Source organism: Zingiber officinale, chromosome 2A, assembly GCF_018446385.1.
Source record: "Zingiber officinale cultivar Zhangliang chromosome 2A, Zo_v1.1, whole genome shotgun sequence".
NCBI lineage: Eukaryota > Viridiplantae > Streptophyta > Magnoliopsida > Zingiberales > Zingiberaceae > Zingiber > Zingiber officinale.
The window spans coordinates 5,484,407-5,501,679 of NC_055988.1; positions in this window are offsets into that span (position 1 = coordinate 5,484,407).

Here is a 17,273-nt window from a genome sequence, read left to right on the forward strand (position 1 = left end):
GTCAATACGCCAAATTGGAAAAACGTTTTGCTGACTTTCGATAGCTCAAAAACTTTCCACTAGAAAATAATAATTGATTCGGTTAGAAAGCGAAGAAGGTGGATAGCTAAAAACGTAGCTTCGTCGTTGACTTACTTGATATTGATAAGTACTTTTCATGATTCTACATGTCACAAAGAGGATTAGTATCAAGTTAAGAAAAGAGTCTCAGGCGTTAGTTATCTGACACTCAAGTTAATGATCGAGTCATAATAAGTTGAATTGTCAATATCAAGAGCGTGTAAAATTATGTATCGTCTCGTATCTGTGCCTGTAGATGAAGACCTCTTTTTATAGTGTCACTGTTATGTCTATGTATAAATTTTGAAACGCTTCCAAAAAAGGACAAATCATAAAGTGACTGACACATTTTCTAAAATGAGCCCATAAATCTTTGTGATTTCACAAGCCGAAAGATTTGAAAGTGCGATTTACCTGCAGAATGTTTTTTGTCCTCCGTAACACAAAATGTCAAAGTAGAACATAAGGCCTTTAGACCATGGGGCCCACCATAGGCCCACTTGGCTTGGTGACTAAGACCTTTCCATAATCTGATCGATAACCAATCATGGGAATTTCCATATCAGCCTTGCTGAGTATCATCGAGGACTCGGCCTTTACTTGACCTCTTCACTTGGCTCAAGCGCATAATATGTCCGATTGACCCATAGGTCCGATTGGTAAGAGTAATTGATGCAGCTACTTGATACTTGTCTTCAGGGCTTGTGCATGTGCTGGAAGTCAAAACATAAAGCCCAACCAGTCTGAAGGTCCGGTGGGGTAAGTCCTCGATCTATCTCGGGCTACACCGTAAGGAGATCGAAGATCGGGAGTTGAGGTCCGACTGACCACTTGGTCCGGTCAGATGAGATCGTCCACCGGCCCCCTGGACTTTAACAATGCCGCTTGGTTATGATTGATGTCACTCTAATTTCTTGAAAATTATGGAAATCATCTATCATTAATGTGAAGCATGCCAAACAAGTCTTTTCATCATAAGCCCGTTGATTACTCTCATCCCTCATAAAGCACTCTATGATTTACAACCATGTGTCACATGCACACACCGCAGAAGATTCGATGTAATCGGGCTACCTTCCCGGACGATTGGCAAATGGAGCTGTCTAACCCTCCCGAGCTGGATAAATGTGTCCAGACGCCTTGATTCATTTTAGATGTCTAAACCATGTCATCAACGGATGCCTAAATTATTTTCAGACTCCCCGAGTTAGTCCAGACCATTTTGCATGCAACCGTCCGGCGTATCAAAAAATATATATATATATATATATATATATATATATATATATATATATATATATATATATATGCTCTTTCAAATCCGTTAGTTTCATCGAATATGCCAATTAGTCAACAGGCACTACGCTTCTTCCGTTAGGGCTGTAAACAAGTCGAGCCGAGTCGAGCTTTGGGATGTTCAAGCTTGTTTGATAAGGTAACCAAGCCGAGCAGAGCCGAGCTTAATTAAAACGAACCAAGTTTTTGAAATGATTGTTTAAGCTTGGTTTGGTTTATTTTTTATGAGTTTAAGCTTGTTTGAAGCTTGGCTTGAGCTTGTTTCGTTTAGATGTTATCAAGCTCTCAATTCAAGTTTGGCTTGAGTTTGGTTCGAACTTGGCTTGAGCTTGATTTGAGCTTGGTTCATTTAGATGTTATCAAGCTCTCAATTTAAGCTTAGCTTGAGTTTGGTTCGAGCTTGGCTTAAGCTTGATTCGAGCTTGGTTCATTTAGATGTTATCAAGCTCTCAATTCAAGGTTGTTTGATTATTTGAAATTTTTAGTTGTTTGATTGGTTATTGAGCTTGATAATTTAAATTATTTATTTTATTTTATTGTTTATTTACATATTGAAAAGAGTTTTATTAATAAATATGGTTCGTGAACATTGTTCACGAACATTGTTCATGAACATTGTTCACAAGCGTTGTTCACGAACGTTAACGAGCTGAACACATATGTGTTCAAGCTTGTTTGTTTAACTTAGCGAGCTGTTCAAGCTTGTTTGTTTAATTAATCTTATATATATTGAACGAACATAAACAAGCTTTTACCAAGCCGAATACCAAGCTTATTCACGAACGCTTGGTTCATTTACAGCTCTACCTTCCATAGCCGACAGGCCAAGGCCGATAATCAAGCAATAATAACATTGACTTCAAGTCAACCATATATAAAATAACAACATTAGACACTTGAACAAATATATGGGGAGAAACTCTCTTTCACATGTAGATATGTAGAGGTGCAAATTTAAGATCCAGATTGCATTGAACTAAATTGACTCATGTACGAACACAACATGCAAAAACATTAACCATGATCTTAAGTAGACACACACAGAAAAAAACTAAAGCTCTCCACCTACGTTCCCCTCCTCCTCTATTATGCATCTCTTACTTGACGAAATACTCATGATAACAATCAGTGCCTCTTAGTTAGCCGTGACCACCAGTGATTGGTAGCAATCACAGTTGACCATTGTATCCTGGGAAACAAACGACCTGAGAAAACTTTGAAGCACAGCTGGAGGTGGGGCGAATCTGTTTCAAGAAAACTGCGTCCATCGCAGGCCTCATTCTGCTTCACCCACTTGACTGCTAAGTCTGCTCTGCCGCTTTGCCCGCTCGGTCATTCTGCCCGCTCGGCTACTCCACCTGCTCTACTGTTGGACTGCTCTGTTCGGTCAACCACTCTGTGACTCGGTCGATCTGTTCACTCGATCGCTCTACCACTTGGCTACTTGTCTCACGGCTTGATCTGCCCGCTCAACTGCGTGTACTACCTGGTCGGCTACTCTGCTCGGTTGGGTGCTCGTCCTGATCGGCTACTTTGCTCTACTGCTTTGCTTGGTCGGGTACTCTTTCCACTCAGCAGATCTGCCTACTCGATCACTGTGCAATCGGCTACTCTGCCTGCTCGGCCTGATCTATAGCTCTACCCGCTTGGCCGATTTGCTAGCTCAGATGCTCTCCCGCTCAATCAATCTGCCCGCTGACCACTATGCAGTCTACACTCAACACTTGACAGAAATCAGTCCTCACTGGTAGCCTGAGATTATCAGATCATGTCATCTCAACAGATAAGTTGTATTTAATTTAGCGTAATTTAAATTAAGCTAATATCCCAAAATCTCTGACAGATTGTCCAACAATATCTATATCCTAAAATTGGGAATAGAGACATGGGGCGGTGAGGTGATTGAGATATTAGGTGTTGCCATATGAGGTCTTGAAGTCAAAACTTAGCATGTCCGAACATGTCTTTCTCCATACCTTGGTCACTTACATTAATGGCTAATAGTCATCCGTGATTTACTTCTAGGGAAAAGCAAAATACCTTTTTACCACCGAAAATTGGGAATAGAGAACTTCAAACTATTATATCTAACTTCTATTCATCAAGTTCAACTTGATGAAGAGTGTTGAAATATTCAAGAAATTTTCATTATATTTTTAAATTAAAAGAGTAAAAATAATAATTTTTAAAAGAGTTAATTTAGATAACTTTATTTAGTTTTGTTAGAAAAAATTATTATAAATAGTAAATCATGTTACTTGGCTTGGGGTTAGAATTTGATGCACTAGTGGACTAAGATATAACATTTTTATATATAATCTAAGCATTTAGATCTCTTTAATTTGCATATATCTGTAGTAATTGTAATAGAACTAATTACACTAATACAGTAATCTATAATTGCACCAATAAATGACGAGCATGCAATAAACGTTAATAACAGTAAGGGTTAAGAAATTGTGTATCTCCAGTCGAAGCATCGGACGTGCCGACTGTCTTTAGAGAATTGATTGCCGCCCACGGTGCAGAGGCTCTCCGGCAAAATCCTCCCAAGATCTGACAACAGCTCGCGTCGCTCGTAGGTGCACTCCAAAACGAGCGTCGCACTCGGACTCAACCTCAGATCGCGAACCAAGCCTCAAAACTCAGAAAGAAGGAAGAAGAAGTAGAAAGCAAGGGAGAAGGAATGCTTTGCTTTCTGGAGTGAGTTGAGAAGGAAGTGAGGAAGTGTATTTATACACTTGAAGCAGTGCAGAGGAAGGGATGCACACTTTGCTTCTGCTTCCTCTTCTCACGCGCGGATGCGTTGTTTCGCATCCTCACGCGACGCGGACAGAACCGAAGCGCTGCTTCGCTTCCTCATGCGGACCAAAACCGAAGTCCGCTTCCTCACACGCGGAACCAAACTCTAGTTTGGTTTTGGTTCAGATTGAACCAGAACCGGAAACCAAACTGGTTTGATTTAGACTGAACCAAACCAGCAAAAACAGACCGGGCCGCCCGTGAGCGCAAGGCCCACGGGCTGGGGATTTGCACCCCCCTTGCGCGTGTTAATCGCGCACGTGACGCCCAGTTTATGGATTTCCGGCTCGAACCCCCCCAAATCCACTCGATTTGGGCTTGGCCCGCGCATGCGTGTAGGTCCTCTTATTATTGCTAAGCAAGGATGGAAGGACTTCCTATATAAGCCCTTCCAAGCTTCTCCACTTAGCAATGTGGGACTAAAAACACTACAAAAAATGCTTTGAATTTCAAACAAAATTCAACAATCCCCCACAAATTCAAATCATTTTAGTCAAAAACAAAGATATGTTCTGAGGCTTGGTTGCAATGAGCTTTCAGTGAAAATACCTTCCGGTTTGAATTTTCACCTAAGTACACCAATCTTATTCACATAGGTTTGAAGAGAACAGAGTCTTGATCTTAAACATTTTATATGTGAAGATCAATTGGTAACAACTCATCACTGGCGACGGTTGAATTCTTCTGGGTTGGTGCATTACGGCCATGCCACCGAATCTTGTTTCATAAGTGCTAAGGAGAGTTGCTTAGACCCCACACACTGCGGCCTCACAGTTACACTTACATAGGTGTATTCTCCAAGGATGTACTGCAAGCATCCTGTCATTAAGACCTTGAACTCATTAAGAGCTCCTAAGCTCATCCTTACTAGCAGTCAAGCATCTATCTGTTGGTGCAATTTCCAGTAGGTCAAGGTTGACCTAGTTGACCAAGCGTAAACCTTTGTCATGATTTCGATGTTTGACAATACAGAAAGACATATAGACATGGACAATGCAGGTGCAGTTGTCCATACGGAGAGATACTGATCAAGGTCTGATCAGGTTGAATGAAGAAGAGTCAAGTAGGTCAAGGTTGACCGGATACTTGACTGGGAAGTCCTAACTGGGATGTTAGGCAGAGTGAAAATCCTAGTGAGTGAAGCTAGGTGAAAGGGAAAGTCCTGGTGAGTGAAGCCAGGCAGTTGGAAAAGTCCTGGTGAGTGAAGCCAGGAAGTTCGGAAAGTCCTGGTGAGTGAAGCCAGGCAGTGGGAAAGTCCTGGTGAGTGAAGCCAGGCAGTGGGAAAGTCCTGGTGAGTGAAGCCAGGCAGTTGGAAAGTCCTGGTGAGTGAAGCCGGGCAGATTGGAAAACCTGGTGAGTGAAGCCAGGTGAAAACCCTAGTGAGTGAAGCTAGGTGAAAGTCCTGGTGAGTGAAGCCGGGCAAGGGAAAATCCAGATGGATCAAGGGTGATCAGACATCTGGTATTGTGAAGGTCAAGTAGGTCAAGGGAGTGACCGGATACTTGGCACGAAGAGAAAAGTCCAAGTGGGTCAAAGGGATTGACCGGACACTTGGTGGGGAGTCTTAGCAGGTCAAGGGAGTGACCGGATGCTAAGCATGATGTGCCAACAGGTCAAGGTTGACCGGATGTTGGTTTGGAAGGTTTGGAACTTGGTTTGGGCAAAAACCAAGCTCTGGATCGATCAGTGGATCGATCCAGTGATACACTGGATATCTGGATCGGTCTGGTGACCGATCAGTAACCAAACAGTAGCCTACTGAGTGTTATCTAATCAGTCTGCAGACCGATCAAGAAACAACGATCAGAAGGCAAGAAGTTCAGGAGAAAAGGAAGGGAATGCATGCTGATCGGTCCCTGGACTGATCAGAGGAAGCTCTGATCGGTCCCTAGGACCGATCAGAGGTTCCTGGACCGATCAGGCTTCAGGTTGATCGGTCCAGAACTATCCGTTGTGAGCCAACGGTCTTCTGTCTTCTGGCTTCTTCTTCGCAGGTGGATGCAGGTTTAAGAGGGTAGAGGGCTTCTACAATGCAGTAACTCTGAAACTCTCTCTCACTCTTCTTCTGGTCCAAAGCTTCTGCTTCTTCACTGCTGTGATCTGAGCTTTGCTGAGCTCGCTTCTGCTTGAAGCTTCATGTGAGCTTCCCCGGCTGGTCAGCTGCTGCTGTTCTTCCGTGAAGTTGCTGCTTCGTCAACGGAAACTAGTCGAAGGCAAGCAAGGTGTTTTACATTCATATTGTTTGTATTTCTTGCTGTATTTCTATCTTGTTGTTGCAAGTTATTGTGGCGAGGTTTCTCCACCCAGAAGGAGTTGTTATTAGCCAGTTTTCCGGGGTCTCATCCACCGACGGATTGATAGGCTTCGTCCACCTTACGGACACGCCGAGGAGTAGGAGTTTATCTCCGAACCTCGTTACATCATCGTGTTAGGTTTGATTTTCTTCTCCTTCCTAGTTTCGTTTCTTGTTTTTATTTCCGCTGCGCTAACCCTAGTTTGTAGAAAGAAACGAGAATTTGGGGCGGCTATTCACACCCCCCTCTCTAGCCGTGACCATCGATCCTAACACTATCCAGGGAAGAGACTATGAGATTACATCTCAATCAATTTGATGCTTACGTTTCACCCTTATAGCTTGTTTGTACCACATTGAACCTACTTTTTGGGATCTCCAATCAGATAGGTTGGGTTGCCGCTATAGATGAAACTAGGACAAGCCTCAGTCCCATTCCCTTACTGGATCTCTTGATTTTCTCAGAATCAAGTCCTTTAGTGAGTGGATCAGCAATATTGTCTTTTGAACTTACAAAGTCCAATGACACCACTCCAAGAGATACTAGCTCACGAATAGATTTCAATCTTATTCGTACATGTCTCTTCTATTTCTGGTTATACTTGGAGCTTCTAATCTGAGCTATTGTTATTTGATTATCACAGTGCACTGAAATAGAAGGTATTGGCTTCATCATTAAGGGAATTTCAGAAAGAAGACCCTTAAGCCAATCAGCTTCAGTTACTGTGGTATCCAAAGCATACAATTCTGCCTCAGATGTAGAACGGGTTATAATCGTCTGTTTAACAGACCTCCAAGCAACTGCACCGCCTCCAAGTGTAAAGACATAACCAGTAACGCCTTTATACTTAGCAGTGTCAGCTATCCAACTGGCATCACTATACCCCTCCAGGACTGCAGGGAATCTCCCATACCACAAGCCCAAGAATATAGTGCCTTTCAGATATCTGAGTACTCTATCTAATGCATCCCAATGCGTTCTATCCGGATAGTTGGTAAACCTGCTCAATTTCGATATAGCAAAAGAAATATCAGGTCTAGAACAATTTGCTAAATACATTAGACTACATATTATTTGTGAGTATCTTAATTGAGACACTGCCACACCACTCTTATTCTTGTGGAGAGTTTTTGAAAGATCATAGGGTGTGACTACAGATTTAACTTGGCTATAGCCATATTTCTCTAATACTCTCTCAATATAAAGTGATTGAGAAATTGCTATTCCATTAGTTGAACGAGTCAACTTCAGCCCTAAAATCATATCAGCACAACCCATATCCTTCATATCAAACTTACCACTTAAGAGGGCCTTAGTCTCATTAATAATAGAAATGTTAGAACCAAACAGTAGAATATCATCTACATACAAACATAAGATAATACAATTATCACCTTTCATTTTAGTATACACACATTTATCAGAGTCATTCATTTCAAAGCCAAATGATAACATAGCTCTATCAAATTTTTCGTGCCACTGCTTTGGGGCTTGCTTCAAACCATAAAGAGATTTGACTAACCTACAGACTTTGTTTTCATTTCCAGAAACTACATATCCCTCAGGTTGATCCATATATATCTCTTCTTCAAGATCTCCATTAAGGAATGTCGTTTTGACATCCATTTGATGGACCTCAAGATGATATATGGACGCTAATGCTATTAACACTCGGATTGTAGTAATTCTGGTAACAAGAGAATAAGTGTCAAAATAGTCAATCACTTCTTTCTGTTTGAATCCCTTAGCAACTAGGCGGGCTTTGAATTTATCTACTGACCCATTAGGTTTTAGTTTTCTTTTAAACACCCATTTACATCATATAGTGTTACACCCAGGAGGTAAATCTACCAACTCTCAAGTGGCATTAGAGATAATAGAGTCCATTTCACTTTTAATGGCCTCTTTCCAGTGCTTAGCTTCAGGAGAAGCCATAACATCTCTATATGTCACAGGGTCACCTTCTATATTATAGGTGATAAAGTCCTGGCCTAAATCCGTAGATACACGTTGCCTCTTGCTCCTTCTTGGTTTTGTATACTCACTAGATTCATCTAGTCTAGAGTGACTTGAGGAAGGTGTACCCACTACGGATAATGGGACCTCTACGGAAGAAGGCTCATTTCTAGTAGGAATACTAGATTGAGGTGTTTTCGTCTTCATAGGAAATATATCCTCAAAAAATGTAGCATCGCGAAGTTCTACAATAGTATTTGCATCTATTCCAGGAATTTTTGATTTAATAATCAGGAACCTATATGCAATACTATTTTAAGCATAACCCAAGAAGATACCATCTACGGTCTTTGGACCAAGTTTTTTCCTTCTGTGTTCAGGTACTATTGCAAGGCAACCCCACACTTTAAGATATTTCAAACTTGTCCTTCGGCCTTTTCAAAGCTCATATGGGGTTTTATCCCTTGACTTCATTGGGACTCTATTTAGCACATGACATGCAGTGTATAGAGCCTCCCCCCACATAAAGTTAGGTAACCCAGAACTGCCTAACATGGAATTAATCATATCTTCAAGGGTTCGATTTTTTCGTTCTGCTATACCGTTGGATTGAGGACTATATGGAGCAGTTACCTCATGGATTATACCTGTATCTTGACAAAATTTTTGAAACAGGTTCGAGGTATATTCTCCACCCCTATCAGACCTTAACCTTTTAATAGTTTTATCGGTTTGATTCTCAGCTTCAGATTTAAAAATCATAAATTTATCTAAAGCTTCATCCTTGGTTTTTAGCAAATAAACATAACAATAACGAGAGTGATCATCAATGAAGGTAATGAAATACCTTTTATGATCTCTCGTTATTACACCGTTAAACTCACAACAGTCAGTATGAATCAATTCTAAAATATCAGAATTTCTATCAACTGATTTGAAGGGTTTACGGGGTTGTTTATATTGCACACAAATTTCACATTTTTTCTTATCATTTAGAGCATGCTTAGGGATCATGTCAAGATTCATCATCCTTTTTACGGTATTAAAATTGACATGTCCTAATCTATCATGCCACAGATCAAAAGACTCAATGTTATATGAACAACCAATATCAAAAGATTTATTTAAAGTAGCATTTTCTACATTGAGTTTAAATAAACCTTCATTAAAGTATCTTTTCCAATAAAGGTTCCTAAATGTAATATTACAACTTTATTACATTTAAAGTTCAACTCATAACCAGCACGGACTAACTTTGATCCGCTAATCAAATTCCGACGGACCGCTGGAACGTGATGCACCTCATGCAGTGACAGGACTTTTCCAGAGGTGAACCTCAGGTCAACTTGTCCTATCCCAAACACCATGGCTGCAGAATGGTTCCCCATGGTCATGGAAGTGCCTTCAATTACCTGATAAGTAAGGAAGGCTGAGCGATCAGCACAACAGTGTACATTATCACCTGTATCAATTAACCATTCATTGAGTTGATAGATCAAGTTTAGTTCGGGTTTGAAGATAACAAACATATCGCTGGTGTCGTCACTAGCAGTCACGACATTTACTTGTGCCTTGGACGTATTGCTTTGGTTTTTCTCCTTGTCCTTTCGCTTAGGGCAGAATTTGACATAATGTCCAACCTGTCCACATGCCCAGCAAGGCTTAGGTTTGGTTCCAGTTTTCTTTTGAACCTTTGGGTTGGGTTTCATCTTGTTTTTCATTTTCTGTTTTTTGAATTTCTTCTTGTCAGATGAGACTACTACATTCGCCTTTGGAATAAAATCCATAGGCATTCTTGTATCATCATTTTTATGTTGCTTCCGATGTTCTTCTTCGATATTTAAGGCAATCATCAAATCTTCGAGAGAGATTTTACCTCTCCGATGTTTAAGAGTCATGCCAAAATCTTCCCAACTCGGAGGTAATTTTTCGATGATTGATAAGACCTGAAAATTTTCAAGTAATGACATATCTCCTTCAGCAAGACCATGAATTTGGACTTGGAATTCATGTGTCTGCTCTATCACAGATTTGCCTTCAACCATTTTGAAGTTTAGGAATTTTGCCACAGTGTACTTTTCTAAACCAGAATCTTCAGAGTTGTATTTTTTATCCAAAGATTTCCACAGCTCTTTAGCTGAAGCGGTTGAACAGTACACATCAAATAGTGCGTCTGAGAGGGCAGATAGGATTTTCCTATGGCAGAGATAATCCCTTTGCTTAAACCTCTCTAAGGCAGCACTACGGGCAGGTTCCTCTTCATTGGGTGAAGGAGGGTCTGTTTCTATAACGGAGAATAGCCCTAGCGTAGTAAGCCAAAATTTCATTCGTTGTTGCCAACGTCTGAAGTTTTGCCCGAAAAATCTTTCGGGTCGGGCGCTAGCCTCATCAGACCCCGTTATCTTATCGTTCATCATGTTTATTGATGCTACAATCAATTCTCTAAAATTGTAGTAATTGTAATAGAACTAATTACACTAATACAGTAATATATAATTGCATCAATAAATGACGAGCATACAATAAACGTTAATAACAGTAAGGGTTAAGAAATTGTGTATCTCCGGTCGAAGCGTCGGACGTGCCGACTGTCTTTAGAGAATTGATTGCCGCCCACGGTGCAGAGGCTCTCCGGCAAAATCCTCCCAAGATCCGACAACCGCTTGCGTCGCTCATAGGTGCACTCCAAAACGAGCGCCGCACTCGGACTCAACCTCAGATCGCGAACCAAGCCTCAGAACTCAGAAAGAAGGAAGAAGAAGTAGAAAGCAAGGGAGAATGAATACTTTGCTTTCTGGAGTGATGCACGCGTTAATCGCGCACGTGACGCCTGGTTTATGGATTTCCGGCTCGAACCCCCCAAATCCACTCGATTTGGGCTTGGCCCACGCATGCGTGTAGGTCCTCTTATTATTGCTAAGTAAGGATGGAAGGACTTCCTATATAAGTCCTTCCAAGCTTCTCCACTTAGCAATGTGGGACTAAAAACATTACAAAAAAATACTTTGAATTTAAAACAAAATCCAACAATATCTCCTTAATAATTTATTTCCCAGCTGCATGTATGTGTATTAATTTTCTGGATGGCTACTGCAAGGAGTAGATATATCAGGAGAGCTAGCTAGGACAACTCTCCAAGTAGCAGAAGAGTGAGAGGAGATAATAAACATTAGCTGCAGGCAGACGATGAATATATATAATCTAAATATTTAGATCTCCTTAACAATTTATTTCCCAGCTGCATTTATGTGTATTAATTTTCTGGCTAGCTACTGCAACGAGTAGATATATATATATCAGGAGAGCTAGGACAGCTCTCCAAGTAGGAGAAGAGTGAGAGGAGGTATATAGAGATCAAACATATATAATAAACATTAATTAGCTTCATGCAAGGGCTGAAAATGATTTCTATACGACAGAGTTGTGTACTAACAACATAATACTCATGAATAAAGTGATCCTTCTTGTCATAGTTATAAAAAGTCAACTTGCTTTAGATTTCTGTCCATACTTCTTTCCCAAAAACTTCTTCTTGTTTGGGCCCAGCTTAGCAGTAGCAGATTGACAACTTCTTTTTTCTTTCCCTTTCCTTTCTTGAATCATTTTCTCTTATCTTTGGATCCAGATGCATGAACAGAACTATCAGCTACAAAAGCTTGTCTAGAACTCCTTACAGATCCTATTCTCTCAACCTCCAGTTCAACATAGCGTGAGACATTAACGAAATACTTGATAATTTCACTTTGAGTCAAATTCTGTTTCATCATCTCCCAAGAATCAAGAAGGGAACATATTACTGTATGAACTTGTTATTCATCATTCAATTCATGACCAACATCCTTTAGATCCAGAATCATATTAGCCATTTCTCTAAGACATTGGGCCATGGATCCTTTCAAATGTTTTTGTACCTATCAAACTTAATTGTCAGCTGACGAAGCTTACTAAAAGTTACTCCATTATACTTTTCTCTTAGGGCAACCCAGACATCATGAGTTGATGGATACGACTCATACTCATTTATCATGTTATCTACCATTGAACAAATCAATATATCCTTAGCAATAGAGTCATTTTTCTTCCATGCCTTATAGTCATCAAGAGATCACGTTTATGTCGTGTTATTGAACCATCAACAGATTAATCCATAATCTAATTACAGTGTTTAGAATTTCTTGTTCCTCAAGAACATATTTATCTTGAGATGTCATATTTTGTAATTATCCCCATATAGTTTCTTTCTCTTATTAAGTTCAGCTATGATGTTCTTAGTAGGCATAAACTATGATAAATAAATATATTATTTAGCTATTCAGTAGGATTCAAATGTATGTAATTTATGATTGACTTATTGTAAATCTAAGTTGGTTTACAAAATTAAGTAATAATTACATTTTCACTCATCATTCGTATGATCCAATCTAATCAACATTGATCAATTATATCACACGCATCCCATTAAATGAACAACTAATCATTAAATGAACTAATCATAAAAGAAACTCATCATTAAATGAACTAATCATTCTTTTAAGATACATAACATTCCTTTTTCAAGTTGGTTAACACATAGCATATACAACTCTAAGAAACTAGATAGGTCACTACTACTTCCATTAGGACATACACTAGTGAAGTAGTAAGCAACACAATCCCTATCTTCTTAGGTTTAGCTAGGAAAATTTCAGGCAGACTAACTTTAGGATTCTCTATTGGATCAACATTCAGATCCTCTTCTAGATCCTTCTCTTGAGGTAATACCTCCTGATCCACATAGTGAAGTAGCTCTATACGCAACTCTGTATATGAGATACGCCCTTCAGAGAGCCCCATAAATGATGTGCTACTTCATTGAAGTGTATCAATAGTGATCGAATCAAAGGCCAAATCTGGTAATTATCTGGGATTATAAAAATCTTGTTGCTCGAGTTTCTGAAATAACTTCTCGAGTCTTTCAATGTGTCCCCAAATTCCGTAAGATGAGTCATACACTATCTCTTGAATAATATCCTTTAACTCATTTCATTGCACATGATGATATCTAGAATTGAAAATAATAAAGACAGTATAAAATCAACAAATCCATAGTAAAACTAGTTTATTTCAATTCAAAGTATGCATAGAACCAATAAAAAAACACAAAAGCAATACAAGACATTTTTTTATTAATTTTTCAAACTCGAATACCAACAATTTTCCATAATTTAAATTTATTTTTTTCACTAAGGAAAAATTAAATTTAAAACTCCTAATAATTTAGAAAAATGTTCTAAAATAAAATCAGAATATTAATCTGAACCAACTCATGGTCATAATGCAATCACTATCAACTAGTCTTAGCGAAGACAACCTCCTCAAATTAAAATCGAGTCCAATTAGATTCATCTCGGTGTTGATTCGGCTAGCGTACTCACTCGACATATCCGAATCACGCTGTTAATCAAATTCGAGCAAGTTTAGAATGCCCAATTGGTATACTCGAGTCATTTAGTTTGAGGGCAATGCCAACTCTATGAACCAACCTAGTCCGAGAGTGCTAGTTTAGTCCGATATATAAGAACTAATTTAATTGGATCTTTACCCAAACCTAATTTTTTCACTGCTAGCCTAATTTGTTTTCAACCCAATTAATTAAAGAAATGAAGCATGAAAAATATAAAAAATATCAACATGCATTAAAAAAAGATCGTTCGCACCAATCTGATAGGTCATTGGTTCGAACCTCTAAGGATGGTGGGCTAGACCATCTTGAACGATTAAGTGATTATGTGTAAAAGAGGGTCTGTCACAACAATCTGACCATCCAGAACGATTAACAGATTATACCAAAAAAAAACAAAAAACAACCTAACCCTTAATTTTCTCCGACGCTAGCACCCCCACCAAGATCAAATCCTCTGTCCTAAGATTCTCGTGTCCCCATATCCCCTCGCCAATCGGATGGACATGACATCCTCGTGATGTGCACTGCATCGTTGAGATGTCATCTAACCTGTCCGATCGGTGAGGGGATATAGGGATACGAAAATCTTGGGACAGAGGATCTGATCTCTCATTTCAACCGCCAGCTAGTGTCGAAGGAAATTTCTGTGGGTGTTGGTTGTTGTGTTCGGGGCCCAGTGACAATTGCAGATTGCGACTGCACCCAACAAATGGCTGCAGATTGCAACTCTGTCGTGATTTCATGTTTAGGGCCTAGTGATGATTGAAGATTGTGATTGCGCCCCAGCAACGACGACAACAATGACAGATTGTGACAGAGCAAACTTCGTCGGGATACCTTTGACATTAAACAAGTGCATATAATTTGAACATGTATGTTATTCACAGATCTAGAATGTCTAAAACTCATGCATTCAACAATCATTGATACCAATGTTGTTTCTACTGCATGAATCACAAAACTATATACACTTACAGTGATTTACAATAGACCCTCATACTTATTGTCGGAAGAGCAATCACGAGATCGAACCACCCCTCAGTGTTTCTCCCCTTTGTTTGGATGTTTTATTTTGGAGAAAAAAATAGCAACTCTCTTACACTTGGACGAACTCTCTTATCAATAAGGGAGAGTAGTGGGATTGTGGGATGTGGCAGGCAATTGCATTGCAGTTGTAACTGACTTAAGCATTGGAGTGGACGAGTCGAGACACTCTTGATCTCCATTTTAACCCTCCTTCACTCATCTACTCCCCGAAGGCTCTCCAGATGATTCGATTCTCATGGTGACAAGAGACAATTCGCTCCCCCCCGGCGCTTCCATCAGGCCATCCTTAGACTAATATGGAAGAGGTAAATCACGGTTGACTATTTAGCCTTGGTCAGTTGAATAGTGCATGGGGAGGGTAGGGACCTAAGTACTAGTTGGGATTTAACCCCCATACATCATGGTGGCAACACCACTATGAGCTAGCAAATTGTTCGTCCCGAGGGGACTAGATGATTTGATTCTCCCTGTAGCACACAGTGACACACTTCTACAGCTCCGCAAGCATCTTCAATGGCTCCACCTCCCTCCAACTCACGACAACTCCATCAACACAGAGGACAACTCAAATTTTCTTCGAAGACTCGGCGGCCTAGTCAATATCGAAGATGTTGGAATATGCCGGATATAGTGTGTGCTAAAAACACGTTTCGTAAACATGTACAACGGAAGACTTAACGATAAATAAATTAATTTATTACATCACATATACCACATGCATGCAAGATATAATCGCACAAACAAGATCATAAAATAAAACAGAATTGAATAACAATTATTGTAGGTATACCTTACAGATGATCTGTAATAAGAAGGGCATCAACCTTTTGTGACATTATCGAACCTCGCCTCTATTCGTATCCACGCCGAGCTCTTCAAATCAACTCCAAGAGAATAAGTTTTGCCTTTGGAAGGTACTAGCACGAGCTAAGGAGAAGGATCAAGAAGAGGAAGAAGAAGCACAAGAAAAATCTTCTTCCTTTGGGTGGCTCACAGCAACAAGAGGAGACCCCTCTTGTTATAGTCGGTGGCAAAAGAGAGAGAGACGGAGAGAGAGAAGTATTGGATTTAGGTTTCCAAAACCTAATTAAACCAATAATGAATTATCTATTAATTATCTCTTAACCATATCAATATATAGTCATCTTTAATGAGTTGGATTAAAAAGCTCAAATCTAATCAATTATGCCTTAACAAAAAATTAGCATATTAACCCCTTGGTTTGGTTCACAACTAAATTAAGTTGGTTTATAGCTAAACCAAATTGGTTTATGACTAATCCAAATAGGGTCCAACTCTGTCATAAGAGATGTGGCTCATCCTCGCTTCCATTCCAACAAATATTTCTATATTTGTCTTATGTATGGTCCAACCAAACATTTATCTCTTGATCTGAGAATCCTATTCTCTAACTTGTTTTACGTCTTTTAGAGACTCGTAGTGCATGTGATCCAATAGGTTCCCGGTTTATCTTGATCGTCCATAATTAACTACTTAATTATGAAATGATAATGAGCGCCACCAAATAGTACACCATAATTCCTAATTAATCGAAAAATCATGGTTGATCTCAGAATTAATTATGAACCCTTCAGTAGCTATAGTGAGTCATGCCTCATTCCTTTCACTCATCTTATACCCACTTGGTTCAAGATATGGTCTATGTGTCTACCCCCACTAGGCTGACTACGTCATACCTAACCCAAGTAATACTTTCTCGTTGTACGAATTCAAATTACTAGTACATGTGTACAAGAGCCTCATACTCTTAACTTATGATACTTTGGCCAAAAACTTTGAGTAATAATCCTAACAAGTGGTCATAGGATATACATCTCCTCTCAAGAAGTGGTGAATCATTTGTGGACTATCCAAACACCTTCAGGCACTTCGACTTATACCCAATCATCTCGGGTCCACACTTTTAAGAGATGTTTGCTTAAGATATCAAAGTGTAAGTCTCTATAACCAACATGACTTGTATACCTCAAGTCAAAGAAAACTTGCACTCGAGCTGCAGTAAGAATTTTACAAGCATATCCATATATGTAGAGAACCATGTGAAGTCTTACAGCAAGTCACTCCAATGAACTAGTTACCATAACTAGCATTCATGTTTATGTCTCGACATCCTAATGTCTCCAGCTGTGAGAAACAGCTGCTTAACCGAACTAAAGAGTATAACTCGTGCTAGCCTTATAGAATTAATGATGTCTAAATACACCAATTCGACACTAGAGAAATTCTAATACGTTGATAATTGCACATATAGAGATAATCACAAGTTGTGATTCAATCACAAGTTGTGATTCAATCACAAATTCTCTCATGCTAGGAATTGTATTGCGGACATTCAGTAAATGAATTTAAGACTA